The sequence below is a fragment of the Drosophila albomicans genome, chromosome 3 (genome assembly GCF_009650485.2).
Source record: "Drosophila albomicans strain 15112-1751.03 chromosome 3, ASM965048v2, whole genome shotgun sequence".
In the NCBI taxonomy this organism is placed as follows: Eukaryota; Metazoa; Arthropoda; class Insecta; order Diptera; family Drosophilidae; genus Drosophila; species Drosophila albomicans.
Genome location: NC_047629.2, coordinates 857,943 through 872,248, shown reverse-complemented (window position 1 = coordinate 872,248; position 14,306 = coordinate 857,943). Strand labels below are relative to the sequence as shown.

Here is a 14,306-nt window from a genome sequence, read left to right as displayed (position 1 = left end):
CTTTAGGATATCTGACGCACACTGAAGGCGTTTCTTTTCATTTTTTTTTTTTTTTCATTCGAATTTTCCTGTTCATTGTTGTGACTCATTGCGAAAGGCGCCAGGTCTAAAAATAGCATTGGCTGCACAATTTTCTAAGGAATTATCGTTTACACTTTTTAAATAGATTCTTTTATGCATATTACCTGTTGCCATATGGAATTTGTTGGGGCAAAAATAATAAACTTTGATGTTCTAAGAACACTTTAAAAAGTTTTTATACCCTCCACTCAATCTGGAACATTTTGTACTCTATGGTATATTTTTAATGTAATAGTATATTGATATACCAAATACATCTTGCAGTTTGTTTAGTTTTTCTTATCTGGTATTTTATTTTGGTATATTTTGAGAAGTAGCCTTCAAACTTGTTTTTTTTTATCATTTACTTTTATTTCTTTATTCTTCTCATTTTTTAATTTAAAGGATGTAAGAATTTCATTTCAGTGTTTTCCAAATATGTTATATAATTATTTACTCTGCATGTATTTTGTTTTCTTATGCTAACTTAAATCTAAAGTTTAAAGAGTTCCAGACAGACAGCTGTTTAAATATTAAATATTTGTATATATTTCTATTTGGTTTTGCTTAATAAATTACTTAAAATAAAACAACTGGGCTCACAGCATTGATTGAGTTCATTTCTGAACTGTCTGTCAGTGCTCTAGTCTCTGTTTTCGCAATTTCCAATGAAAAACCTTCTACCTAGACAATATTTACATTGCTGTTATCAATGCGCAGTGTGTGTGATCAGAGTGTCAATATGATTGTTATCAAAGAGGTTGCTTAGCCATCTGAAAAGTTCGTTGAACATCTGCAAGAACATTCAAATCCATCCATATACATATATCAATTCTAATAAATGTTAAGTTATGTTGACTTTTTTGTTTATATTTGCTGCAGTCTAAAAAATCCAAGCAAGTGCATATCAAAGTAGATTCAACTGTCTCTCGAAAGCAAACAACAAGCAATTAAATCGGTCAAAAAATCCCAGACTAACAGCAACAACAACATCACGAGTATAAGATTTTTTCCACCACACAAGTTGAATACCCTAACCGCGAAAAAGAAGCCTTACAAATTTGATTAATTTGATGATTACTTAGAAAAATGAAATTTTAAAGTGTCAGAAAGTTTCGGTGTCTACAGTAATTAGTATATATGAAAGTTGATATATCGAGACAGATAGCATGAGAACGTGGTTGGGGAAAGAGCATTGTGAATTGGCGCTTAAATTAATTAAAAGCTCAAGTGGCAAGTGATAGCGAGCGCTTCATCAGATATTCAGTACTCGAATGTGTGCACATGATATTTACTGATTGAAACCAGAGAAAACTTCACAGTGGCTGTGCGAAGGCAATGCCAACTGGTTTGAGCCAAGTCACTGAACGCGTGCTTCCTTCTCTCTGCGAGAAAAGAGAGGAGGGGGAGTTCGTCAATAGACAAAGCTGCCAAAAATTAAATACATAACGTGCTGAGTCTGCAGAGTTCAGTGTTCAGTGCTCAGTGTCGTTCTTGCCCTATCGTCATGGTCATGAGCACACGCACTTGTAGATACATTTCTGTAATTTGCCGTGTTGACGAATTGCTCGACATGCGTTGCTAATTTCTCTCTGTTTGTTTGTCGCGAATATATCTGGCTCCCATATCGCTTATATACGCATTAACGTACACAGGGGAGGGAAGGAGGGGATGCTTATTGTGAGGAGAATCGCGTTATAGACGTTGTGGCTGGGTTGTTAACTCGACGCTGAAGGCGTTTGAACTTTTAACGGTTTCACATTTTCATTTTGTTGTTCTCGTCTAAAGTTCATTGTTAAATGACTTTTCCAGCTGCTCAGTATGTATGTGTGCTTGTGTGCGTGTGTGTGTGTGTGTGAGTGTCTCGTTGTGTGTTTTTTATTTCGTTCCTTTTATTTGCTTTGTTCTTGTTCTTGTTGTTATTCCAGGGTGCGGAAAGTGTTCGGTTTGATTTCAGTTCTGTTTTGTTAGTTTTTATGGTCTCTTTTCCCACATGCCACCCCCTACTCTCAATTTACCCCTCCTCCTACTAGTTTTTAGTTGCTTGTAGTAAGGGAGGCAGCACAAAGCAACATAAAAATCGATTTGCTATGCGATTTGTCGTGCCATTGGGTACTTGGGAATGCCATATGACTGATATTGTAGAGCACAGTTGGCAACTGATTGTGAATACCGAGTAATGTCTGATATCTGGTCTTATTCACAATGTTCAATTGAGCCTTTAATAGTCGCTTGGCAAATAGTTAATTGAAAGGTTTATGAACTGCGAACTTTACACATTATTTTGCTTTCATTTTTAAAGACTAGAATTGAACTTGAGTAAACTATTCAATCTTCAAGGGGTGTTACGAGTAATCTAACTAAAAAATTAATTGATATAAAGAATACAAAATAGACTAGTCAGAGGTTTCCTATTAATGCATTCTCACTGTGTTCAATAAGCATTATTCCCAAGTGCAAAATGTATTTACATGAATGTAAAATTTCACACTAACATAATTTGCTTAGCTTCAAGTTTACGTGTCTTAATAAAAACTTGAATGAAACGTTCAAATTAAGTAAACAAACTGTTCTATCTTGAAGCATGTACTCAAAAGATACCCTTTTTCAACAATTGTGAATTGAAAGTAGTTTTAATTTTATGTTTATCTTTTTTTGGTAATATTCAATAAATGTTTCTTCTAACAAATATTCATAATACATTATTTTCAATATACAGTTTTATTATCTAGTAATGTAAAAAAAGTTAAATTGATAGGTTATGTTAGAGGGAATTTCTTAAGCTGGTGTTATATTCCATTTCGCAGCTCTATCTACACTGTATTCTGAAACTTTCCAATTCTTTCCATTGAAATGTTCATGCAAGTCACATATGCATAGATTATTTCTAAAGAAAACAGGTGTTTAAAAAGTTCGTGAAATGTTTTTGAAAAGTATCTTTGAATTGTACTGATTTAACTTTCACAATTTAGAAAAATGTATTACAATACAGTTTACGTTTACTGACGTTCAAGAATTTAAGTGCAAATATATTGAAGTTGTAAGTTGCAATTTAAAGACACAAATATATTTATACAATAATTATAGGTATTAAAGCCAAGTTTAAGATGTTTAAGGTATACAAGGAAATTACAAAAAAGTCACATAAAATTAGCACAATTGTAACACGTGCAAAATGTGTTGTTGACAATCATTTTTAGGGACTACGTGTGAACTATAGAGTGGACTCTGAGCCAGCTTAGACAATGGTTGGCAGAGCACACTTCTACATCAATAAACATTCAATTTAATATCAGTGCACACTGCACATTCATTCATTTCGACATCAAATAGTAACTGGGGGAGATAGAGGGAGATTGGATGCTTATACAATAAATCAAATGAAATTGATTTGCATGTTACATTGGCGTGGGTGATTTTAAAATTAAAATGCTTTGACTGTGTCGCCGTGTTGGAAATTTCATTGATTTGCCAATTGATGCTTTACTTTCTCTTGTCCCCACTCACTCAGTCAGTCGGTCGGTGATCGATTCGAATTGATGCCGTTCGATTCTTTTCTCCACTCGAAATAATTTTTACTTTCATTTGAAGCGCGGCGCTGTTGACTTAACTGTTATTTAATGAGTCGTCGCCGCTGCGTAATTATGCCATAAAATGCTTTCAAATTAACATAATTTACACTTCACGCTCTGCACACACAAACACACACACACACACACACTCATCCATATGGTTGAGTGAGTGTTGAGACATCAGTTAGTGGGTGTCTCCCTGCGAAAGTGAATCACTCACAATACGAGTATCTGACATATCTTATGTTTATTCGCATTCGATTTGTTTTGCTACCTAAAAATAAATTGAGAAATTTGCATTTAACCCAATTCCCCGCTTTAGTCGAGCGCTAAATTTAATTGCTATTGTAATGCGACTGTAACTTTTAATGTTATTGTTATTGTTATTGTTGCTGTAGCTGTAGCTGTAATTGTTACTATTGTAGCAAATGATTTGTTTCACCGTTAACTGCTAATAAGCAAGCATTTCTATAGATCTATGTAGACGCCCACCTGCCTGGTAATGAGCCATCATCATCATCATTATCATCAGCATTATATCGCGTCTACCTACATTCTGTAACTGCCCAGTCTCATGGCATTCAGCAGTAAGCAGTTGAAGCAGATAAATGAATGAAGTTCATGGAGAGAGAACTAACTCTATGTGAGGAGAAAAGTAAATAGAGGTGAAAACTTGTGTGCGATTTGCAATTGGATTTCCAGGTGCCCGATAGCTGAGTACGTGGCTGGCAATAGCGAAATCTGCCCCAAGACGTGCTTGCCAGACGAAAGGTATTAATCTTATAGATCTTTATGGGGGAGTCTATAAAACACAGTGCTTCAAAAAGTTATTACCTCAGATCATTAAATCATTTCTAGCGGAACTTTTATTGCCAACTTGAACTTTTACAAAGGTTCAAGTTTTATGAACGGTAAATTTAACGTGGTTAATTCCTAAAAATTAATCCTTTAAATTGACTATGAAAATTACTATAATAACAGAAAAGAAGTAAAGATTATTAGCACTTACTAAAATTAAGCAAACAATGTGTTAGAACTGAAGTATAAAAGTATGCAAGTTTTTTAAATACTCAATATTTTAGTGAATTTTTGTTTCTTCCTCTTCGTTCGTTTGTTACGTCAACGAGCTGGCAACCTGTTCTATTTGAACAGTTCTACCAACTCAAGCAAACTATCGAATGATTTCTGAAACTATCGATACGTCTTATTTATAAATGGGTAATTCTCTGGCGAAACTGTCGCGTACGAATTGCAAACAAAAAAAAACATTTTGTACACCAAAAGCATTTTTGAGTTTGTAGAATAAGTTTCTAAAATCAATCTTTTCTCTAAATATAGTGTTATTCTAAAGTAATAAGAATAAATTTATAGTAAATAGAAGTATTAGCCTTATGCTTACACATACTACTAGCTACTACAATATTCAGATACAATTAATACCATAAGCTATACATTATGATATATTCATACGTACTATTGGATATAACATTTGTTGTGCTATATTATTTTACAAAAATGTTTTGGTGATTATGAAATTTTCAGTGTTGTGGCTTTTATATTATGAGGGTTCCTAAATATAGGGGCAAATAAAAATAATTTTATAGAGTTAAGTAAATAAATTTTAGTTTTGTTCGGAAAGACTTTGTGCCCCTTACTTTCACTTAAATAAAACGCCTTCTATTGAAAATTACACTATTACCAAGTGTCTAGCGTGCTGACTCACAACTTGTAAAGTCAAGCAAGCAAAAGTCACTCTAGGTTAGTTTTATGTAGTCCAAAAATCCAAATGCAAATTAATAGTGTAATGCAATTTTAATTGAAATCAAGTTGCAATGAACTTTGCAGTCTCCCAATGATCTTAAGAATTCATAGTTGATAATTCTACGGACAAATGAATGCAGATAAAAGGAAAATGTAATCAGATTGTGTTCCATTTAAAAGAATTAAAATTACAATTCATAGTTGATACTTATGCGTATAAATAATTCAACAGATTACAACTCTTAATAAGAGAAAATGTAATCAGATTGAGTTTCATTTAAAAGAATTGCAAATTTTCCGTTTAATAAACAATATTTCCTTCCGTTTCATACAGCCAGCGACAATTACCATTATATGTTAATGGATGGCCGACACATATCAATTGACATTGACCAGTTTGGATTGGTTTAGTTTGCAGTCTGTCTCTCTGAGACTGACGTCAAGACGTCGACACTTCGCCTCGGTGAAAGGCGTAAAGCAAGCACATGATCGTGGTCGGGTCTAGTGAGATGTCGTCGAGGGTTCCCCCTCCGGATATTTATTGAACTAGCTGAAATTCAGCTAACCAGCTGACCAGTCGAGCTGCTGCGCTGAGCGGGAAGTATGTGAATCCGGAGAGTGAGACTTCCTCATGGCAGTGCCAGGCGAAAACCTGAAAAGGCCGGCGAGCCACGACGACGTCATCGTCACGTTCTGGTTTATTAAGTATTGAATAATACGATTTGGTATGGCGCATACCCGTGTACCCCGAGTCGAGTCGAGTCGAGTCGAGTCGAATACGAGTACGAATGCATATTAAGTGGGAAGCGTGTGGCACCTCTCCTCTCTTGCCTCTTGTTTACATTGGGGCGTCTCCGACATGAGAAAAACACAATGAGCTGAGTTGAAGCAAAACAACAATCAAGCTGCGTCTGGTTCATTCTAATAAAAATGTTAACGAATATTAATTGTTTATTACATTAAATCATTACAGCCCGGACCCTGCCGCTGTGCACAGTGGAGCTGTCGCCAAGTTCCGCTGCTCACTAATTAATAGTATTTCTTTAGAAACTTGTTGCACAATCATTGAACTTAAACTTTGTATTTCGATGCTTCGATGTGAGTGAAACTGATAAGCTTATCACAATGGGTTTCTTCAACTGTCTAAACATCTTTATTATAAGCTATTTAAACATCAATCTGTGTGTGTGTGTGTGTGCTAATCGCTAATTTGATTTTAATTGTTGCCCTTGCTGTGAACTCGGAACTTGGTTCTAGAAACTGGTAAACGAAAACTGGTTTCTTCTGCCACTTTTGACCCTGACCAAAGCGATGCGTTGCCCTTCATGGCAAAATGCTCTTTAGACCAATAAAATAATGTTACCTATTTGATTTATGATTGAGTCGAAGTCATTGGACTTTATTTGTTGCTGTGGAATGCTTTTGGCATATTCATGAGCCAGCAACTTTATATTTGTAATAGATTTTTACTTTTATGCCTGCCATACACGAATTACTTAAGGCGACATATTGGAAGACCTTGAAGAGTAATAGAAAAGCGAGAAAGCAACTCTTACATTTATAGTTATTACTTAACTGTTTATGGACACAATCTAAATTAATTATTCAAGTGTGTAAAACTTGGTCATGTCATGACCTAACCCAATAATTAGGCTCAACTTTAGCATATAAAATGCAATTTGCAGATGCATAATATTTCATGCTTAACATGAAAATGCATTTATGCTCAACAACTCAACCAATCTCAACCTCTGGCCACACGCATACGGCAAATCGTGCCGATGGCAATTAATACTATATAGTATAAGGAGAGTAAATATTCCGTTTTCAGCGAGTGCTTAATTTGTGTGCATGTGTCAGATGTAATGTGGAAAGCCTGAGGCACGAAAATGCAAAGCAAAGCTTACTGCACAATGGATTTACACTCATACTTCCCTCACACGCACAGTCTTGCATATGAAATTACGTATACGTAACGTAACGTATAGAGAGTAAGGGAGAGAGAGAGTCAGAGTCAGTAAGTTTCCCGCCTGGAACAGGGCTCTTGCGATAACACAAACATTTCAAGCGATTAAAAATTTAAAGCAGATTTGCCTGACAGACATAGACATTGACAGAGTTGGGAGAGCCACAGAGAGACAGAGAGAGAGAGAGAGAAAGGAATATAGAGACAGCTCTTGAACTCTTAACTTTGCAGCTTCTCGAGCTTTGCAACTTGGACACACATTGCATGCGCAACGGAGATAATGTAAGGATTTAGACAGAACACCAACGCTACAGACTAATTAAGTTTTAAGGGCGTAATTACTGTGGAAGAAATCGAACAAAATATAACTAGTTATTTTGGAAGTAAGATGATCATACTATGATCGCTGCTTAGATGTCTTAAAATCTATAAAACAAATTAATACTAAATATATATTAATAAGTATTCATAATTAACATCATAGAAAAATAATTTATTTTTCAATATACAATAGAATACATTTGGAAACGATAAAATAAAAAACGAACTAATTACAATAATTGTAAAAAGTTAAGTTTCAAGTTTGAAGGATTTTAAGAAATACTATTATAGGAAAGAGTTTAATGCAATTGGTATACAACGTAAATTTCTACGAGATCTCAAAGATAGTTGTCAATATTCAATATTCTGCGCAGTTCAACTGCAATTTACCCCACTGTGACATGACTAACGTGCACGTTATATGCGAAAATACTGCGAGAAAATTATTTTGTACAGACTAAACATCAGGTATGTATAATATGCATGAAGTTACGCCCTGATACAAACACACACAACCTCACTGTCACGCCCTCTCTTTCCCCCTCGCAATGTGTCAGTCTATCTCTGTCTAGTCCACTCTGCTTCCTCGCTGGCTGTGAAAAACTGCTAAGCGTTGTCAAATATGAGAAAATAAAAGTGGAAAACTTGCTGCACCGGCTTCTGCATTTTGATAGTTGGACCCGATGGAACAATTATCGCACACTCTTTCTATCTCTTTCTCTCTCGCCTTCTCTTTCACTCGCACTGTCTTTGGGATAATTTTGTAAAGCTTTGTTGCAAAACTGTGCAGCGTTTAAAGAGTCGCAGTTAATAAACAGCTGTTTGCATTGCACCCAGCTGCAGTTCAATGCACCTTCGATAAATAATAAAAATGTGAAGATACGATGAGTGCGGATAGTAAACAGAGCGTCATCATATTTGCTAGGGCTTACAGTGGCAATGCCGTGTAAAATTACAGATTAATTGTTTGAAAGTCTGGTGAAAACAAAAGGGATTCCATACTCAATGCTGTTCGCAATTCACAAAGACCGCGAGGCAATTGCTGATAGAGACAATGAAAATAACAATGCGGAAGCTTTTGTTTTCGTTGTTTGTTTTCCTTTTTTGTTTTTGTGTAGTAGGTAGTTCATGGATTGCATTTTCACTTTTCCACTTTGTGGCCAGCCAAGAGTTTTTCTTTCTTCAGCAGTGGAAACGCATATGGTGTTTCTCACTTCAACTTATTTTCATGCTTTCCCCTCTCGAGTGCAGCAGCCTCTCTGGCCCACTGACCCGACCATTTGTTGATTTTCACTCTGAATGTTCTCGGTCGCAGTCTTTTATGGTCATAGATGAGTAAGCCGAAGTTTGCCAAGAGACTAGAGAGAAGAGACAAGCGCCAAGAGCGCGAGCAAATGCCTCACAGAGTATGATAAACACATCCGCTCTAGATATTAGCCAAGAATATTATTTCAATGTGACCCACTTGTGTCCATTGAATGAAAAACTGAAGGAGCTACCACTTCAGATATGAACTCGACTCTAACAGCCACTTGTTAGTCCGCAGTACCAGGAAAAGAGATGCACAGTTCAAGAGAGGGAGAGTGAGAAAGAGAGAGAGAGAGAGAGGATGCTCTCAATAGACACTTGTAATACTCGTACTATGTATGAACAGCCACGAATGACCCAATAAACTTGTCGCGCCTGCAGTTTGTTTAATTTAGTTTAGCCTGATAATGAAATTCAGGCACTTCACATAAATAAAATCAAATAAAATAGATATTTAGTTGAGGAAATGACCGAATTACCAAACTCGTGTGCCAACAGCGATCTAAAAATAATTCACTTTATAAATACTTATTTAGTATAAGAACGTCGCTCTTTCGTATTTTTGTTCTATCTAAGCAATTTTATTCTTGATTGTGAATAGAGTAAATTTAAAATGAAATTGAGTTAGAGTAGTTGGCACAAATTTCTGGCAGAGTGCGATGCAAACCAAATTAAATGAAGGAAAATAAAATATATAATGAAATATTTCCACGTACAGAAAAAGAGAATGAATGTGTAATATAAAATAAACAATTCAAGAATCTGTAAGAGTAAACATTAATAAATAAATTTCATTATTCAATTTATGCTCTTCTAAATAAATATAAAAATTAATGACTATAATTGGAATGTAAACAAAATCGAGCACACTCGACTGTGAGATACTTGCAACCCATTTGAATACTGCATTCTATATATACCAGATAATTAGCCAAGCAACTAAGATCCGCAGTTAGTAGTAAAAAGTTCTAAAATTTGTATGTTATCGCAACCAAATATTCAGAAATCATAGAGACTATTTTTTAATTGTGCTTGTCATTCAATATATAAAATTACACTTGTTATTCGATTTTTATTGAATTTACGGATGTGGGGTGGAAAAAATTTGAAATAAACTTCATCTGCGATTAAATATCAATAATTGCAATCAAATGCAATGAAAAATTAAATGAATATAAAATATAGAATAGTCGAGCAACTATAATCAATAAGAAGGAAAGAATCTTTAAGGGATAATAATATTAAATTAAACTGCGATTAATACAGCGATGTCGTAATATGTTAACTATGTCGTATTAATCAGTAATCAACCTGCCTTATATTCTGCATATTTGTGTTGATGTTAATGCATTGAGTTCAAATGCAATTGAGATTACAATGCTAATGAATAGCTGACACGTAACAATTAATAGTTATGGATATTGTTATATATTATCGCCACGTGTAGAGTATTTCTCTTAAAGATAACTTTTAAATGTGATACCCAGGATATTTGTACTTTCTTGCTTGCCAGCTTTCACTTTTGCGCCAGTTTAAGTGGTTCAATGCTAAAGTTCAGTTTTCAACTGTGACTGTGTCACGCCCACAGCCTCCCCCCAAAAGCATTCATACATACAGATATATGCAGATTAGCAGCGTTGGCGAAATGTTGAATGCAACGGCTGCAAGTTGAATGCTTTTTGTTGCACGGATTCAATGAAAAACTCACTTCTCATGTCAATTTTCATTTAGGTCTATCCAAAAAAGCACAAAAAACGAAGCAAAACCCGTTCAATTGCTGTTATTGCAATTGCTATTAGTAGGATTTATATAGGCTGAGAGGGGAGAGCGAGGTATGAGGAGCACAGCCGGGCCGCAATGCAATCCTAAAGATACACACAAGCGACACAATTCGCTTGCTACAACGAAAAAGAAAAAAAAAATAGGACAACAATAACAATGGAACAGGAACAGCAGCGAAGGGGGGAAGAGGGGGGAAAACTTGATATTTGGAGGAGAGAAAAATCTTGTGCGCCTGCGTCAGAGATACTCAATTCGGGACTCTGGACTCGTTTTCCACATTTCTTGTTGTTTTGTTCAGGCCAAAACTATCGCTCACAATTTGGTTGCTAGCTGGATTTTCCTTTCTGTTAATGGCAATGACTTCCCTACGAGATGCAGTATAAAGGGGATGCGAAGGGTGTTTGGCGCCGGTTTGTATTAACTGCACTTGATATTTGCGATTTGCAAGTTGCGTCTCGTTAATTTGTCTGCCTTTGCCTTCTGCGATTCGTTTAATTAAAAGCCAAATCCCAATTGCCGTTGGCAACAACAAGAACTCACTTTCACAGCGTAGTATTTTTCATTCTCTTTACTTTTTTTTTTTTTGTGAGATGAAATCGAGGAGGTGACTGAAGGTGGAGGGGAGCCGTAGCCTTATGCTTGATGTTTGCCTCGTTTTGCGGCTGGTCGCGTGCGTTTTTATTGATTTTTCCCGCAGTACGATGAAAGTGTTCTTTATTGTTCTGCAGCAGCAGCAAAGTAAAGACAAAAGTGTGCGTGCTGTGTATTCATCGAGTTCCTGTTCCTATTCCTATACCTCTTTCTAACAAGCTAACTTTGTTACTTGTTATGAAGAGGTTGTTAGTTGGCGTGCTAGATGCACAGCGATGTTAGAATAATTTCTGATTTACTCTCATCTAAACAACATTAATGTAAATTGAAACGAATTCTCAATAAGTAATAGAGGAGAGAGTTTTCAAATAAAAATAATTTTTGAAATTAATTTGTCCTAAATTAATTTCAATTGAATCAAAATCTTTTCGCTGAGTGCACTTTGCAGTTAGTGAACCCCGTCAAATGCCACTGACTGACTCGCTGTGCTCTTATCTCTTGTCTGAGACTCAAATTCAACCGGCAAACTTATCAGAATTATAACAATACAAAGTACGCAAAGCACATAATACGTAAATGGAATATTTGGCACATTTTTAACCGGCAAAATGAATGCACAATAATCTTATAAAGTTTCTTAAACTCACCTTAAAAGCTGTCACTCGGGTGCAGGAAATTGAATTTCAAACTAAATTTGAATATCAATGTTGTACAATTGTTTTCGTTCTCAACTTAAGAAGTTGTTTTTCTCGTGGTCGTTCTCGATGTTGTTGTTGTTGTTGTTGTTATTATTGTGGTTGTTGTCGTCGCACCAACAGCTGTTTTGTGCCACTCTCAGAGATAAAACACACACACACCGAAACACACGAAAACACACAGAGAGACTTCAGAGATGTGCACACTCACATAAGCGCGTTGCCGAGCACAAAACATAAATAAACAACAAATATTTTTTGGTATGATAAAAAACGTCGCGTATTTTCTTTGAGTATTTTTTCTGTATTATTTATTTCATATTATTTTTGTATTCAATTTTCAAAGCTGTTTTTTTCTCCTTTTTTTTAATTTTCGTGCTGCATTTTTTGCAATAAATTGGTTGTTGTTGTTTTTCAGAAGACACTGTTGTTGTTGTGCACACGCGCTTGGAATATTTATTTGTGTTTGAAAGTGCGCTGCGGAGCGACTACGACTACGACTACGAAGACGGATAGAGTATCTGTGAGATACTTTGTTGACAATTTGGCTTTAGTTGCTCGCTTGCGGATAACTCAACCAAACATCAGTGCGAATACTAATGAATATTTCTTCAGCTATTCAATATTCATCATTCAAGAAACGACTTCGCGAATGTTAAAGCAACTGACTTGCTAAGCAGCAACAGCAAAATGCACAGACAGACACGGGGCCAGATATAGATACGCAGCGTTGAAAGCAGCGGCAGCAGCGCCAACCGAATTGTTATCCAACTCGTTGCAGATACGAAAAGCAACTGATTCCACGGCTCGCACAACACAAACTGAAAACAACGCAAGAGCAAAAAGTGAACTGCGAGCAACACAAACAGAGAACGTTAAACGCAGGCGCCTCACATCGGCTGTGAGAGAAGTACAGTGGAGACTAGCTAACAACGCATGCAGGCGTACTTCATTCGAGATTTCTGCTAATGAATTGTGTATTTGTTGTTATTATTTATTTTTATATTATACTAATCTGTAATTAAATACTAAAATTTAATTAACAAAAAAAAAGAGTAGCAAATACGCCTTCTTTCTTTAGGCCTTCGACTGAATTGTGTATATTTGGTACAATCTAATTGGAAAATTATTGTAAAATAAAGTTTAATTATACATAATTTTTAAGTATTGCATTTTAATTTTCTAAAATTAAATCATATTACCTGTTAACATTGTCGATAAGTGAAAGGGTTCTAACACTCTATAGTAAATCAGCTAATTCTTAATTTTATAAGGATTTTCTTTATTCAGTTAATGTATAAATATATATATGTGATATGTATATATTATAGAATATATTTTAAGCAAATAACTTATACGAATAAGTTTAAAAAAAAAACGAAGAAAATAAATGAAAGGATGAATAATTAAAAAAATATAACTGAAGTCTTTAAAGCTGTAGTATTTATTTAGTTTTGGATTTTTTTTTTGTTTATGAATTCTTTATTCTGAATTTTTAATTCTGTGATTTTATTAATTATTAATTATTATTAATTATTAATTTTAATGTAACTAAAATAATAATTCTCACTTTTTATTCTAAATATGCACTGCTATAATCATGGACTTTAATTCACATTTAAAGAAATAATAATATATTTTATTGACTTGTGTTTAGCATTAAGTATAATTTTTTATATTATGAGGAAGTAAAATTGGCAAAGTAGTGAAGAGGCTTTACTGTAGTGCACATGTCAGAGAAAAATCGTTGAAAAGAGAGAGAGAGAGAGAGAGAGAGAGAGAGAGAGAGACTTGTTTCAATTTCAGATTCCATTTCAGTAGCTTTGCTCGTTCTCGTTGCTGTTGCTGTTGGTGTCCAACTTACCACCAGCTGTGGCTGTGTCTGCGTCTGCACTTGGGGCTTAGGCTTTTGTTATTTTTAGCGCCACTCGAATCGGTTGTGGGAGTTGGGAGGTGCACACACGTTCAAGGGGAGCGAGGAGGGTTCAGCGGGTCAATGCGTGTGGTTGCCGCATGTCACATGCCGGCGCGCATCGTCCGCATTTCGTTGGTGCAACATGCTGATGGTGGCAGCGAGTGGTGGCTTCTCTGTCGTCAATGTCTTGCAATGTGACCGTCGTCTCACAGAGCGCTGCGGTTGTCACCTTTGTTTAGCAACTAATTGCAGATGCCACCCAACATGAGGTCGGACGATTGCAATTAGTGCAACTAATTAATAATAGAGCATGCTAAGTACCAGCCACTGACTTG

At 35.5% G+C, this 14,306-nt stretch overlaps 1 protein-coding gene across 1 annotated transcript in view; it reads right to left on the bottom strand.

The window, feature by feature from the left end:
* Nucleotides 1-12,880, bottom strand: part of LOC117567838 (E3 ubiquitin-protein ligase goliath) — a 35,849-nt gene extending 22,969 nt beyond the window's left edge. The window contains exon 1 of the mRNA XM_034248086.2: nt 12,009-12,880. The gene's annotated coding sequence lies outside the window, so the exon portion shown is untranslated. The remainder of the gene's footprint in view (nt 1-12,008) is intronic.
* Nucleotides 12,881-14,306: the final 1,426 nt, after the last annotated feature.